The sequence below is a fragment of the Scomber japonicus genome, chromosome 8, assembly GCF_027409825.1.
Source record: "Scomber japonicus isolate fScoJap1 chromosome 8, fScoJap1.pri, whole genome shotgun sequence".
Classification (NCBI taxonomy): Eukaryota; Metazoa; Chordata; class Actinopteri; order Scombriformes; family Scombridae; genus Scomber; species Scomber japonicus.
The window spans coordinates 7573382-7587311 of record NC_070585.1 but is presented as its reverse complement, the minus strand read 5'-3'; positions in this window follow the sequence as shown (position 1 = coordinate 7587311).

Here is a 13930-nt window from a genome sequence, read left to right as displayed (position 1 = left end):
CTCAGGTGGATGTTTTATGCACTACATTACGAATATTATTCATCATCCGGAAGATAGTGTGGAGTATGACTGGACATTTCTATTTTTCATTTTTTGCAAACTTAAACAATAACAGTGTAGACAAAGTACACGGACCAACAACTGTAAGAATAGAATAGACAATAAAATAAAATAATAATTGTTCTAGTTTAGGCTATATGCCTATGGCTATTTCATAATATAGTAATGTTTTTTGTGCTTATATCTATTTTAAATATTATGTGATTTCTTGTATGTTATATATCTCTAAAAATGTGTCGCAGGCATTAGGAGAGTACATAACTCAAACATATGGCTAATAGTATTCAGTGAAATTAAATTAAATAAGACACAAACTAAGAACGAAAATCTCAAACATACATTAAAAAGTGTAACCTGCTAACGCTATTTGCGCATAAAATACTGTTGTGCCCCTCAATTCAGCCTAAAAGTAACAGGTTTCTTAGCTGGGTGGCAGGAACAAAACAATGGAGCGAGCAAACAGATGTGCGTGAGATCAATCTGGCTCAAACCAAAACCCTCTGAACATTACTAGTCTTGCCAAGAAGGCTGTGAGAGTTTGGGAATGAAAAACCAACTGAGAGCTGTGTTTAACTGCTAGTTTTTGGACCGTGTTAAGTCAATTTACAGAGTTTTCAGCTAAACTAGCAGCTGATGCTAACGGTATGTGGACATTGTTTAACCCAGTCAGTATAGTTAGCTGTCATGCCCACAAATATTATAAGTGTAATTGCAACTTTAGGTTAGCAGAGCTTTTATTGTAAGATGAGGTTGAACTCACAAGCAGGTAAGTTTCAGTATGTGTGTGGTTGCATATCATAGGCATATTATTATTTTGTAGCCCTCTACATCGTAAATGGAAGGTTTATTTTATATATATTGGTGTGTTCGTTCTATATATATTTACCCTTTATTTGTTTTTGGCTTTGAGGTAAAAGTTCTATTTGAAAAGTGAAGTAGTTGGTATATAGTTTTATTTGAATAAATGCTGTATTTAATGGCATACTGTTTATGGGTTTTTAGCTACATTTCAAGGAAGAATATTGTACTTTTACTTTTTACACAAAATGTTTGATCAGTTTATAAAATATGATGCACTGTTATTAATTAAGACTGTTGAATTAAAAACTACTGTTAAAAACACCCAACAATATATAAAGTAGTAAAAAAATGACTTCTACCAGCTACAGCAGTAGCAGCTAAAATGTCTGGTGCACTTACATAAACAGGCCATTCTGCTGCAAAGTGAGTTTAACTTTTGAAACCTTGAGTACATCTTGACTTTGATTTGTTTTTTTTGAAGGCTGGACGTTTACTTGAAATATATCCTTTACAACTGCAGCAAGAGACCTCACAGTTACAAAGCCTGGCTAAATGAAAATAAATACTTTTACCACCTGCTTTTTAAGTATGATTTGTTGGATTATAGCCTATACATTTTTGGAGTTGCACTTGGTATTTGGCTCCCCCACAAACAGTTTAGAATGTTATAAAATTATAACATATTGAAAATTGAATTACTGAATTGCTGCTGCTCCCATCAAAGAGTTAGAGCTCCAATTCTGTCCAGCAGATGGCACTATAACTCCATTTGTGAACTACTGTATGTCCCTGTCCTCTCTGCTTTTATGTCTTCTGTTTGAAGAAACTTAAGCAGCATCCTCTAGCCATAAGTATCTAAGGGTTGTATTATGTTGGCAAGGCCATAATCTGGTGCAGGTAAAAGAAAGAAGATCAAATGCTATAATCTAGAATTTGCTAGTTTAAAATATGGGTGTTTTGGTGTTAAACAGTGGTGTTTGAAATCACAATTTGACTCAAATATTCTCAGTTTTGTTTAAAAATAATGGATGGACAAACTTTATACTGTTATAAATACTCATATTTGTTAGTATAATATATCAGTTAGACTATGTTGGCCTCTTACTTTATGACTTTTCCATTAATGATGTATAACAGAAATTATGCGTGGAAAAAGTAAAATGCAGTTGTACATAAAATATGTCAATCAAAGGTCCCTGTATGCACTTTGCTAAACTGAGGCCTATTCATTTTTAATGAAAGGATCCCGTCCCAGTGTGTTGCAAAGAAGGTGTTGCAGCAGATCACTCATACACAAAGTAAAAATGAATGTATAAATGTCAGCGATTAGCCCTCTCAGTGACTCCAGAACAGCTAGCTGCACACTGCAGCTTTGTTGCAATGAGGCAGCAAGATGAGGCAAATTAGGAAGTAACAAGGTATTGTGAGTCATTAGCAAAGCCCAGCATAAAAAACCTGACTCAGACAGAGAGAGAGAGAGAGATAGCATGAGACAGATGGGTGAGAGAGAGAATGGGAGGAGGTGGAGGGGAAAGAGGGAAGAAAGAGGGAAGAGAGGAAAGCGGGCGAGGCGGAGGGAGCGAAAGGAGAAAACAGACGGAGAGATGGAAAGTGTCACCGAGGGGCGAGTTAAATGACATTAATGATGCGTTGGTGTGAAGTGGCTGTGAATCTCAACAGTCTGCCTCTCTCTCTACTTGTTACCATGGTTGCTGCTGCTGACATTCTGATCGCAGAGCACAGATAATGAAGTCAGGTGTGTGTGTGTGTGTGTGTGTGTGTGTGTGTGTGAGGGTGTGAGGGTGTGTGTGCACAAATTGCATGCTGCAGTCAAATGATGTGACTGTAAGTGCATAAGGTGTGTGCGCCTGTTGGTCCAGAGTCTTCTGTGTCCTACTCTAGTCTTCTTTTTATCTCTCACTTTCATTCTTCTGTGCAGTTAAAAGATTTAACTCATTCTATCTCTAGATAAACCACACATTAAGTTTAACATCCCCTACTCTGGCTGGGAAGGTCCTCATGAAAAAACTAAAGAGAAAATCCCAACTCCGGATTTAAATATGAAGTCAGACAAAGGTTATGGTAAACACATGTACACACTCACACACGCACACATATAGACAGTGCATTCTACGATAGCTTGCGACACACAAACACACCTTGGCACACATGGGTAAATAGTAATAAGTAGCACTGAATCGATGGACATAAGAATTAATGTCAGTTACCTTGGCAACCACCGCCTGTGAAAAGCTGATACAATGAAAGCAAGGGATGAGAGAAAAGAGGGAGAGAGAGAGAGGAGAAATAACTGACAGAGAGGAAAACATAGTCCTCTAATTTAAAACCTTTAAAGATGAACCGTCAAAACAATAAGTCAGCATTTTTCACACCCCAAAAACTTTTCAAAAATGCTCCCCAGAGTGGATGAATCTAAAAAAGGTCAATCTGCTCCAGTGTGAACAGTGGAAACAGAGCTTTGGGAAAGTGGTGATGTATGCCGGCTCATACTGTATGTGGTTAATTAAAAGGTTCTCAATCAGTTCATGTTGATTTGGATGGGGTTGCTGCAGCAGCACAGGGAAATACTGTTTGCCATTGTTACGGGGATTGTAGAATTCATGAGCTGAAATCAAATCTGTTTTATACTCATTCAGTTGCTCGACAACTGAAACTGAATAATATGTAAATTAGAAGAGTTGGTAACAGTATATGAGAGCTATGAAACAGGATAGAAGTTAGTGTGTTTGGATGCAATTAAGTAACCGTGTTGAAGTCAGATTTATACAGAAAGCTGATTTCTTAACTGTCTTGTAAACAAGAAACCTGGTTTCCACAATTGGGGTAGAGGATTGAAAAAACCTGGTGTCCCCAGGTAGATTTCTCCTCTGTCATATATACACCTAACTGTTTCCAATCAAGCACAACAGAGAAGCTGGCTGAAAGGAGAGATCATTACATGGAGCAATGTGTCCTCATATATAAAACAAAGTAGCCTGTAGATGTCTAATAAGTCAGTGTCCACCATTAATGTGTGATTGTTAAATTCAGACACTTTTGCGCTGTTAGGATGGAAAGAAAAAAGCAGCAACGGGAGGAAGCAGCGTCTTCAATCACAGTAGTAAGACACACTTCAAAAATAAGGTTGATGATAGGAGAGAAATCTGTTTACTGATCTGCTGCATGCGTACACAGATTTACAGAAACCAGGTTATTATTGTGCATGTAAACATGTTCAACAATTACCCATCAAACCTGGTTTCTCTGAGTCACTCAGATGCATGTAAATGTACTGAGTGATGATGGAGAACAAGAGGGGACACAGTAGAGAGTCAAAGTTTTTAGATGAAGCCAGCTTAGTGAAGATGTCTGCTACCAACCCATTGTCCATTGTAAAGAAACCAGAAACATAAAATACACTATTTCCATTAAGGCAGGAGATATCATTTGGGATTTTGTTTGAGACTTCACATTTATCACAGAACCTCAAGGCATGTCCATCAATTTCAGCAAGTAGACCTGGATAATTTGACACCAACTGTGTGCTTTCTTAAATAACTGCTCACTGAGAACAGTGAGGTAACTACACCTCAGCTGCACATCAATGCCTTTAAATATGTCATACTTTAGGTTTTTTCCCCTTGTCCTGATTGTTTCTTTATATTTTCAATTCAAGTCAGCACTTTTTGTGTCGCACTGCTTGACTTTAATTCAGTGTTCCTGGTTTCTATCGAGACCATACAACTATAGCGGATCAGATTAAATGAAATAAAGTTTGTGGGATGCTGAGGCAGCTTTTTAGCATCACATGCATATTTCTACACCAAACTCTAACAGAGAGACTGCAGAAAGAAAGCATTATGTGTTCTTTGTGGAAGTGTGTATGTGTGTCTGTTTGTGGTAATGGCAGGTCAAGAGGACAGGGCCCATTGCTGCATCATGCCATTATGACCCAGACCAGATTTACCATCCTATCTCTGCCTCCCTTTTTCTCTTTGTATGGCCCCATCAACACGATCCTTTCAGCTCACGCTTTCTTCTCTGTCTACCTATCTATCCGGTCACGAGTTCTGCCTATTCACTTTCCTCTTCTTTTCTTCGGTCTCATCATTTACCTCTCCACCTTTAGCTTCCCCTTTACCTGAGGTAATCTCATCTCTTATTTTACTCTCCTACACTGAAATCTTCCAAACCTTTTGGTGCTTTTTTGCTTTTTATCCACCTGTTCAGAAAAAGTGTGTGTGTGTGTGTGTGTGTGTGTGTGTGTGTGTGTGTGTGTGTGTGAGAGTGTGTGTGTGTGTATTTGTGTAGAAGGATAAATCAAACTAACCTTCAATGCTTTACACCTGAAATGTTTTACATTATATGAGCAATCATAACATAATTAATCATAAAAGAAGATTGTTTTCCCTCTTGTTGTTCAAATTGACCCTAGTGGTAATTTCGTTAGGGTTGAACGTATTCACATTAACAGTGTTTGACTGACATTCAATTCATGCTACACATTACTTAATCATTTGTGCGAATGCTGTTAAAAGCAATATTTCAATCAAAGTATAAATGGTTTAAATGGGATCATTAATCATCAGTGTAAAGGTTAAAATCTAAGAAATCACTTACCCAGACATCAAACCATTATTGGATTACTACGATCTCCGTCTAATCTTGTGTTGGTGGATATCAAAAAGTAATCCTGATCACAACATCTTTGGCATTTCAACTTACTTTTTCAAGAAAGCTAATAGTCAGTATATGGACCTCCTAATTTAAATTCAACATGACTCATTAAATTGCATGACTAATCTCAAATTAAGAGGCCGGTTAGTTATGCTCAGCAATCTCTATCAAACTGAAATGTCTTGACAAATATTGGATTGCTGTGAAATTTGGAACTGATATTTAGGGGCCTCAGATGATGAATGACTTTATTAGATAATGACTTGGGTTGTCCCATTTTTTTAAATTCAGTACATAAACAGATCAGAATTTGCACTTGTCCATCATTTAAAGGACCAGTTTGTAAGATTTAGTGGCATCTAGTAAAACAGACTTGGCAGGAATGGAGTATAATATTGATAAGTGTGTTTTAATTAGTGTATAATCACCACTTTTACCTTAGAATAACTCCTTTATATCTACAAAGTGAGTGGGTCCTCTTTCACAGAGTCTGCCATATTTCTACAGCCACCATAGTTTCTCCTACATCAGGTTTTCATTCCAACGAAGCAGGAGCACACCACACTTGAATAATTTAATCAACTGATCTCAGTCTTCAGTCAGTTGATTGGTCAAATTGGTTGGAACAAAAACATGCAGACACACAGCCCTTTCCTACATACTTGGAAGGGGAGGGTGAGGGAAGGTGTATCAATTTTGCTGCAATCTGCAACCTCACCACTAGATGCCACTAAATCATACACACTGGTCCTTTAAGTCATACACAGAAATACCTCTAAAAACAAAGTCTCATGAGATATCTGTCTAACATGCTAGTATTGTCTTCAAGAATTGGTAGCAATCCAGATTGCCTTGGGGGGTAGTTAACTGTTAACAGCGTATCCTATATTATATCCTTTACTATTATATCATTAAGTCATATATTAAAGGGCTACCAGGCTGGTTCGCACATTAGCAACTTGGCATCACAGTAAACAATACAGTAAGTGATTAACATTAAAGAGCATCAATATCCAGATATCCTTTGACATGATTTCAATAATCTCCACACAGAATTTTCATCTTCTACAATCTCTCCTTGGGTTTATTCTTTTGTATTGATCTGTCACTTCCTGTGCAAAGCAGATTCCAGAGGCTGCAGTTCACCCAGGCCTGCTGCGCCGTCAGAAGACCCTGTGTTCAAATATAGTTTTGGACAGGAAGGGTGCCATCAATTACACTAATGCCACTGAGCTAAAGTCGGTTCTATTCCTATTCAGTCCACTGTGTGTTCAGCCAATTGCATCTGGCACATTATACACCCAGCTGTTTGTGTGTGTATGTGTGTGTTCAGTATGCTTAGGCAGTAAACCCAGTTGCCTCATTAACTCACACACACCGTCTTATTGGCGAAAGATGTAATGACTTAGGTGTGGGCGTGTGGATGTGAATACAGATCATGACTGCTTTTTGTAAGGTAATAAAATGTTTGTTATGACTTTAACACTCAAATGATTTTTTCATTGTCCTGTCCTGCACCATAAACCAGCTTCATAACACCACAAGGGTATTTTCATGTGACCATAACATTGGCCTCTGTTCAACTTAATAAATTCCTACAATGATGAGTCCTGACTCAGTCAAATCAAACAAGCAATCAAACCGGAAATTGACAGTCAACATACTTCTAAATACATCTTATGAATACAGTGGCTGATGTGTTGCACTCTTAACTACATCAACAGAGTTGCTCTTGGGATAGTTTTTCCCTGGTAGGTCAAACATTTCAACAACTTCCAGGTGGATTGCCATACATTTTTATACACATTCATGGTCACCATCAGATGAAGCCTACAGACTTTGGTGGTCCTCTGACTTTTCCTCTAGCACCACCATTTTTGTTTTTAATTGAAATCATTCAACAACTATTGGATGAATTACCATTGCATTTGGTACAGCTATTCATGTCCCGCTCAGGATTCATTGAAATAGGTTTGGGGATGCAGTAACTCTTCCCCTAGCAGTAACACCAAATCAATTTTTTAATCCACCAAGTCACTGGTGTATGACCAAGTAACTGCAAAACTAATAGCATTCCCAACAGATTGAGCTGTACTTTGTGTTCAGTGCTATTTGGCAAATGTTGGCATGCTTACATACTAAACTACAATGGTAAAGATAGCCTGTTATATGTTAGTATTGCCATTTTGAGCTTGTACAGCCCCACGGAGCTGCTAGAATGGCTCTAGATTCTGTCTTGTGTTTTTGGTGTGGTAGAGCAGTATATTTAGTCACTGACATGAATTTCTGTTGTCACATGACTACAAAAAAGGGATTTGAAACGTTAACTTCCCAGAAATAAGCTGCTTAGCCATTTTACAAATAAATGAATGAAAACTGACTGGAAAGCGATGTCAATCAAGCTCAGTTTGTACACACACAGTCCAGAGAGGATGTCTAATGAGGCTAAATAAGTGAAAACACCTGTGTGGGGGTGTGGATGACTAACATAAACTAGAAATTACCCAGCGAATGCATACTGATGCACACTTATTGTGATAACAGAAAATGTTTAGAGACGTTTCATGTGAATCTCTATTAGGATCTGCATTAAAAGTGAAAGGCAAAGGTCCAAGTGTGATGGTTGTCATGATTTCTGGGTAATGTTTGATCCATGCAGTGGTGGACGAAGTACACAGACCACGTACTTGAGTAGAAGTTGAGATACCTAGTGTAAAATATTACTCCAGTAAAAGTGAAAGTGCTCCCTTTAAATGTCGACTTGAGTAAAAGTATAAAAGTACTTGGCTTCAAATGTACTTAAGTATCAAAAGTAAAAGTAATTTGGTGTAATGTAGTTCCAATGTCTTGGTATGTCCTTTATACACTCAATCAAGTCATTTAAGGTTAAAAAGCCCACTAACACCACCCTGAAAACAAAATGTTTTCCATTTGTGATATCTGGTATTGATATCTTTTGAAATTATCATAAGCACATCATACTAAATGGAAATCACCTGATTAGGAATTAATAGGGAGGGGGAAAACCACACTAGACACATATTTCTTTAACTTCCATGTGTTGGCAGGGCAGGCTACTGGACAGCGAAACTTTGTCAAATGAATGCTAATAGAGATATGGATGGAGGAGAAGGCAAGTTGGGACAAGTAGCCAGGTAGGGGGCCGGGCCAAAACTGCTCGACACACGATGTGTTCTGATTGGTACACTTGCGGTGCACGTTCATTTGGACCTGTCACAGCAGCTGGTCATGCATGCATGTTGTGGAAAGGAACATTGAAAGGAACGACAGGTTTTTGGAAAGTAGTTGAGTAAAAAGTAAGATTTTCCTCTTCCAAATGTAGTTGAGTCAAAGTATAAAGTCTCACAAAACAATGATACTCAAGTAAAGTACAGATCCGCTAAAAAGTTACTTAAGTACAGTAACGAATTACTTGTACTTCGTTACTGTCCACCACTGGATCCATGGATAGCTGTGTGCACAGATTAATGACTCATTGCACCCCTATTTTGAAACCAGGTAGAGTTCATGAATAGAATCTTTTTTTTAACACTAGAACCGCCAACATTCCAATACACCTAGAACTGCCGGAGGGGGTCATTTTTACCCCCTGTCAGCAATCGCAAAGATGTCATTTCTTGAAGCAGTTAAGTTGTAAATTTTCATCTATTTAATTAATAAGTAAGACAAAATAACTATTACATTTCAGTTTATGGAGTTTATTAATTTTAGGCCTACAATTGTTTTAATTATTTCTTTATAGATCGAAAATGTCAGATAGGTCAAATTTGACTGGGCTGGACTGTTAAATTGTTAAGTAATTTAATTCAAGTATTTAATTATTGTATTAGAAGTTAAAAGTTAAAACAGTTAAAAATACATTTTGGATAATAATGTATTGTTTTAGTAACGCTACTGGGAATAAAGAAACGGAGCGCTCACTATTTACAATTGCTTTATTTACAGATAGAAAAGGTAAAAGATTCACCAATAAACTTTGAGCTACAACAAAATGATTCATACATTTAAATAATTTAATTATTGTAGAAGAAGAACAATTAAAAGTTAAAAATGAATTTTTTATAAAGGGAATAAATAAACGGAGCGCTATGTCTCTCGCACACACACACACACACACACACACTCCTCATCTGTTCATCCATGGATTATATATATATAAGGATGTATGACAATATATAATAATAATAATAATGATAATAATAATAATAATAACGTAGATTTATATAGCGCCTTTCAAGAGAACCAAGGATGCGTTACCCATTGGGGCAAAATAAATAAAACTAAATATAAATATATACTGTACATTGACTGTACTTGGCTTTCAATTTTCGTTCTCACTTATAAATATTGAAACAACAGACAACAAACTTGAACACCAAAGCTGCCACAGCAAGCGTCAAGAACACTGAAATTAGACCATGGAAGTAAGACCATACATCCATGTAAAATAAAAGAGCTCCTCAAAGTGGCACCCCAAGGTATGAAAAACAGAGAGAGAATGATATATATAGAGATTCATCTTTTTTTAGTAAACTCACAATGAAAGAAAAAGAACACATTTGAACTCCACATCAGGGAAAGGCAAACCTTCACTCCAAATATGCTCTAAGGGCAGAGAAAGGCAAGGCAAGGCAGTTTTATTTATACAATGGCAATTCAATGTGCTTTACATAAAACAGAAAAACATGTAATTTGAGAAACTTAAAACATACAATTAACCCCCCACCCCACCCCCCCATAATAAAAACAAAGTACAGAAAAATAGAAAGACATAAATAAAATGATTGCAGCATAAAATAATAAATTAGCTTTAAAATCATTAAAAGGACATAGAGTGCAAATGAAAGATTAAAATGTAAAGTGCTTTAAAAGAGCTCAATCGTAAGCACAGGAGAAGAGAAATGTTTTTAACCTGGATTTAAAAGTGTTTACTGTTGGGGCTGATTTCAGTTCTGCTGGTAGTTTGTTCCAGTTGTGTGCAACATAACAGCTAAAAGCTGCTTCACCATGTTTAGTTTGAACTCTGGGCTCAACTGTCTGACCTGAATCAGTAGATCTCAGAGCTCTACTGGGTTTATATTCTACTAACATGTCATTCATGTATTCTGGACCTAAACCATTCAGTGATTTGTAGACCAGTAGCAGAACTTTAAAATCTATTCTATAGCTGACTGGGAGCCAGTGTAAAGACTTTAGAACTGGAGTAATGTGCTCTGATCTCTTTGTTCTGGTCAAAACTCGAGCTGCAGCGTTCTGAATGAGCTGCAGCTGTTTAATGCTTTTTTGTGGGAGTCCAGTCAGAAGACCGTTACAGTAGTCGAGTCTACTTGAGATGAAAGCATGAATCAACTTCTCCTGGTCTGTTTGAGACATAAAACCCTTCACTCTGGATATGTTCTTAAGCTGATAGAAGGCTGTTTTGGTGACTGATTTGATATGACTGCTGAAAGTCAAATCTGAGTCTATCAGCACGCCAAGGTTTCGGACTTGGTCCGTAGTTTTTAGAGAGAGTGACTCGAGATGTTTACTGACAGCAATCCTCTTCTCTTTATTGCCAAAAACAATGACCTCAGTTTTGTCCTGATTTAATTGAAGGAAATTTTGGTTCATCCAATTAGTGACTTGCTCTAAACAGTGACACAATGACTGTATTGGACTGTAGTCATCTGGGGACAGTGCCAGGTATATCTGTGTGTCATCTGCATAACTGTGATAGTCTACATTACAGTTCTGCAGAATTTGACCCAAGGGCAGCATATATAGACTAAACAGAAGGGGTCCAAGAACTGACCCCTGAGGAACTCCACACGTCATAGCCACTCGATCAGATTCATAACTTCCAATGGTCACAAAATAACTCCGCTCATCCAAGTAGGACCTGAACCAGTCTAGGACTGTTCCGCTGAGTCCTGCCCAAGTTTCCAACCTGTTCAACAGTATACTGTGATCCACAGTGTCAAACGCAGCACTGAGATCCAACAGGACCAGAACTGACACCTTGCCTGAGTCAGTGTTCAACCGTATGTCATTTAACACTCTAATAAGAGCTGTTTCTGTACTGTGGTTAGGTCGGAAGCCTGATTGAAATTTGTCAAAAAGGCCACTGGAGTTCAAGAAATTGCTGAGTTGATTAAAAACCACTTTCTCAACGATCTTGGCTATAAAAGGAAGATTTGAGATAGGTCTGTAGTTGGTTAACATGGAAGCATCCAGCGTTCTCTTTTTTAAGAGTGGCTTAATGGCAGCTACTTTTAGGAGTTTAGGAAACACACCTGATTTAAGTGAGCTATTTATTACTTGTCGCAAATCTGTTTGGACAGAGTTCACAATAGTTTTAAAGAAATCTGATGGCATTGTGTCAAGACAGCATGTTGATGGTTTTAGATGCTGCACTGTTTCCTCTATGGTTTTTTGGTCAACTGTTTTAAATTCTGACATTGCAGTTGAGTTATTCCTGGGAGGTCTGAGGGATTGCATCATTTTATTGTTTTGTTGATTTGTGTTGATATTTAGCCTTATGGACTGGATTTTTTTCACTGAAAAAGCAAGCAAATTCATTGCATTTTTCTGTGGAAAGGAGTTCTGGAGCTATCTGTTTAGGCGGGTTTGTAAGCTTATCAACCGTAGCAAACAGAGTGCGAGTGTTGTTGATGTTCTTATTAATTATTTCAGAAAAGTGTTGCTGTCTAGCTTTGAGTAACTCATATTTAAAATTACAAAGACTTTGTTTGTAGAGGTCAAGGTGAATTTGAAGTTTAGTTTTTCTCCACTTACGCTCTGCTTTCCTGCATTCTGTTTTTAAAGCCTTTATCATCATAGTGTTCCTCCATGGTGTTTTCTTTCTGCTCAAGGTTGTCTTAGTTTTAATAGGTGCAACAGCATCCATGACATTTGAGATTTTCCAGTTAAATTTATCCAGGAGTTCATCAACTGACTCTGCTCTCACAGTTGGTGACATAGCTATAGCCTCCATAAATTTTGCACTGGTATTCTCATTTATGTACCTTCTCCTAACAGACACAGAGGTTAACTGAACATTTGGAATGATTTGTAAGTCAAAGAACACACAGAAATGATCAGAAAGAGCCAAGTCCTTAACATCAACAGAAGAAATATCAACACCTTTAGAGATAACCAGATCCAGAGTGTGGCCTCGAGTGTGTGTGGGCCCTTTCACATGTTGCAAGAGGCCAAAAGTGTCAAGTAGAGCAGAGAGTTCTTTGGCATTACTGTCCATGTTATTGTCTACATGAATGTTAAAATCCCCTGTTATGATAAAAAAGTTGTAGTCAGTGCAGATAACTGACAGCAGTTCAGCAAACTCATCAATGAATTTTCCTGAATATCTTGGAGGTCTATAAATGATTAAAAAAAGGACTTTTGGATCACCTTTTGATAAAAAACAGAGATGTTCAAAAGAGCTAAAATCACCTAATGTAATTTCCTTGCACTGAAATACAGATTTAAAGATGGCAGCAACTCCCCCGCCTTTCTTACCAGTTCGACACTTGTTCATAAAACTAAAATTTGTTGGTGCTGCCTCATTGAGAATAGCACAACAGCTACATTCAGTCAGCCATGTTTCACTAAGAAGTAAAAAATCTAGATCATAGGTCATAATGATGTCATTAACTAGCAGTGATTTGCTTGCTAGCGATCTGATATTGAGTAGAGCTAACCTTGTGGAGATAACAGGAGACACTGGTATATTTTGAGGTTGACATGCTATACTTAATAAATTAGCAGATTTAATTGAACTCTTGTTATTTCTCACTAGTTTAACCATTCTTCTGTTACCTGTCATCACAGGGATTGAGAAAACTACCTGAACTCCATAGGGCCCTGACTTTTCCTGGGGGAGAACATAATTGGTATCAGTATTGCAGCCTGGACCCGGCACATATCAGTCAGACTCACAGATGATCTGAGTCAAAGGAGGTGGGGGGGCTCTGTGACTCTTGGATGATGGTTGTTTCCAGCGTGGTGGAATGGGAGGGGCTTGACGATGGGGGAAGTTGAGGGGAGAAAAAATGGGATTTGGGCGTGGTGTGAGTTGGATTCCAGCATTGACAAGGTCATTCATCCTGTCGGTGAAATCCAGAAGTGGGGAGTCCTGACTAAGTGGAGAGAATGAAAGGCTGGAATGGGTCCTGGTGGGTGAAAGTTGGAAGTCTCCAGGTGGGGAGAGGGGAGGGGAGACTCCACTTGTCGGGTTGTTGGGGCTGGGGGAGACTCCACTTGTTGGGTTGTTGGGGCTGGGGGAGGCTCCTCCTGTTGGGTTTTTAGGGCTGGGGAAGAATCCTCCTGTTGGGCTGTTGGGGCTGGGGAAGAATCCTCCTGTTGGGCTGTTGGGGCTGGGGGAGACTCCTCC